We start from the raw sequence: 3447 nt of genomic DNA on the forward strand, positions 1-3447 counted from the left end.
GGATTATTGGATATTATGATAGATCCATTTTTAATACTTTGTAGGTATTTTTTAATTCAAAAAGAGATAACTGTACCCTAAACATGTTTAAAAGTTAAGCAGCAAAAATACATTTAAGAATCTTCCTTTGAAGCTAAAATTTCTAAAAGTGGAATTTCTGAAAAAAAGAGGTATTACAGTTTAAATTTAGAAAGATATTGGTTATTTGCCATCCAGTGAAGCTTCACTAATTTAAACTCGTACAGTGTGCGCTTGTATCTACGTCTTATTACACATGCTAACATTATCAAACTTTTGAACTTTTCTACTGTGGTAGGTAACATTTCTTAAATTCATTATGTCTTTAATAATGTATGAGGTTAAGCACTTCATGTTGTAAGGCTTTTGAATATATTTTTCTTACATAATGCCTATTCCTGTCTTTTACCACTTTCAGGTTGGCTGCTATTCTTTTAAAAAATTGATATAAGAATTGATGACTCGAGGACTTCTTTCCAGCATGTGTTCTCTCTCTGCTCAATCATTAATTTCTCCTTCTCTACAGAATTAATACCAGTGGCATCTAACGTACTTTGGTATTTCTCTTCAAAAATATTTTCTCAACTTCACATTCCATCAGATTTACTTTCCCGTCAGCCACCATGTTTATGGTGACATTTATAATAGGCATTTATAAATCCTGTCTTTGCCTTCCCATCACCCATTCTGTCCATATGTAATTCAATACTGTCTCTCATATCCTCCAGTCGACTGAAATATCCCCTGTCAATCAAACCAACTTTATCATGGCTTCTTTCTATATATCTTATTCCAGTTTCAGACAGTCTTCTTCTTAGAGGACCACTCCTTCTTCCTAAACATTTTCTTAATTTGTGTCTAATAATATCATATTTTGTTGGTTTGCTTCCTACTCCCAATCCTTTCAGTCTCCTTTATTGGATCTTCCCTTTCAGACTAATCTCTAAATATTTCTTGATCAAGACTCAATTCTTATTTCATCTATTCTCTTTCTAGGTGATCCCTTCTACTGCCATAAGTTTAGTCTCCATCAATATGCTGATAATATCCAAGGTCCTCTGTCCATTGCTGACTTGATATCACCACTAAGATGTCTAAAAAGCACCTTAAATTCAGCGTTTCTGAAATAAAACTGACACTGCATCCAAACATGCCCTAGTCTTCCCAAGCTGAGTTAATAGAATTACCATATATTTGCTTGCTTAAGCCCCAGAGACAAAAAGCTATCCTTGAGTACTCTATTCATCCTCTAAGCCAAAATTATTACAATATCCTAAGAGTCCTAGCAGTAGTTTTTCCAAAATATGATGTGACTTCAAGCCAAGAAACTATCATAGCTGACTGGTATCCTTGTGTTTTAGTCTGCTTGGGCTTCTGTAACAGAATGCCATAGACTGGGTCAATTAAACAACAAATTTTTATTTTTCACAGTTCTGGAGGTTGAGAAGTCCAAGTTAGTATTAAGTGTCTGGTGAGGGTATTGCTTCCTAGTTCATAGACATCTGCTTTCTCACTGTAACCTCACATGGCCAAGCAAGATAAGGATCATCTCTATCATACCTTTTTTATAAGGACATTAATCCCTTTAAAATGTCTCCATGCTTACGATTTAATTACCTATCAAGTGTTCCACCTCCAAATACCATCACATTGGGTATTTGGAATTCAACATATGAATTTGGGGAGGACACAGATATTCAGTCCATAGTGCCTTGCTTCTACTTCTAAACCCTGTAATAAACTCTTTGTCATACAGCCTTTAAGTGGGTTTTGTACAACTTAAAAGAAGACAGCATAGCACAGTGATTATACATGCAGCATTTGGACACAGACTGTGGCATTCACACCCTGGCCATTTACAAAATGTGAAACTTTTGGTGAAATTTCTTAATCTTTCAAAACCTCCATTTCTACACCCAGAAATGATAATAGTAACTTTTAATGTAGATTTTTGAGAAATACTTTAATGTGGGTCAAGGTCTTGGAACAGTGTTTGATAAATGATACAGGCTTAATTAAAGTTAACTTTGGGGGAATTTTTGAAATATTTTTACTCCAGCAAAAATCCCTCCAAACATCTACCAATAATTTCCTGCCATAACCACATCCTATATCAATCTCAGTCATACATATTTCCTTTGTGTGCCACAAATACTTTAGGAATCTTCCTACCTGAATACATTGCCCTTTCAGTTCCTTCTGTCAGGAACATTTTTCCATCAGTTCTTTGCATGGCTCTCCTTTCATTCAGGCCCCAGATGAAATGCCATTTCCTCGAGTGGTTAAGTCTTGACCTCCATTTCTAATAGTCATATCCCATGACACACTATTATTTTACACAGTTTCATGTGTAAAATAAATCATATTACCATCTACAGTTAACCTTATTAATCTGGTGATTGTTTTTTGCCTGTGTCCTCTAAGAGTCTAAACTCCAAAGACAGCAGGACTTGTCTACCATCTACATCATCTGTTCCCTGGACTAGAGTGGTGCATGTCATATTGTAGAACCACCATGGATTTTTGTTGAAAGAATTGATATATAAATGAATAGCTTGATGAATAAATAGATGAATAAACCTCCTCTACTAAAACCTTGAAATGAGCCTTTATGACCACCTTGTCCAGTTCTCTGAGATCATATTCCTTTATTCAGGGGTTCTACACCCCACAGTTTCCCTTTTTCAACTATTTAGAACCATGCCCACTTCTAAAGATGATTTACTGCATGTATGAGAGATTTTATCTCTTTTGGTAAATTCCATGTTAGCAATATACCTATAACATTATGCTATATGAACTTTAGAAAAGTACTATTGATAAAATAACTAATTTACCAATCTATTTACTTGAACAGGAGTGTTTCAGATAATGGAAATAATTTTTAGATGCATTCTTTCTTCAATTACTAATTTGTTGTTTACAGAAAAGAAAGCCATCTATTTACAAAAAGAAGAACATAAAAATTCCAAGGAAAATACATTATGCTGTTGTAAATTAATGTTAATGTTTATTGGTACAAAAGGTCAGGTTTTATGCTGAGAGACTGTATACTTTTGTATAGAAAACATTTAAATATTCTACTTTCTAAAATATACAGAAATGTCAACTTTTCATTCAACAGGAATAAAAGGCTAAATATTTCTACTGGTTATGGTATTTATTCAACTGCTAATCTGTTAAAAAACATCTGTGTTTATGTATATACAGTTGTACAATAATTTCCTGTACAGGTTAGCCTTTTGGGGGTGGGGGTCTTAATGTGCTTTACAGAGACTATTTTAGCATACCTAGGAGTTTCAAAGAGTATAAACAAAGAAAGAAAACGTGTTCTCTCTAAAGAAACTAAAATTCCCATAATCAAGTAGCTTTAGAAATAGACATGAGATTAATTTTCCTTACCATGAGATTGCTTTGCCAGGGTTCCAA

Source organism: Lipotes vexillifer, unplaced genomic scaffold (genome assembly GCF_000442215.2).
Source record: "Lipotes vexillifer unplaced genomic scaffold, Lipotes_vexillifer_v1.1 scaffold1605, whole genome shotgun sequence".
Lineage (NCBI taxonomy): Eukaryota > Metazoa > Chordata > Mammalia > Artiodactyla > Lipotidae > Lipotes > Lipotes vexillifer.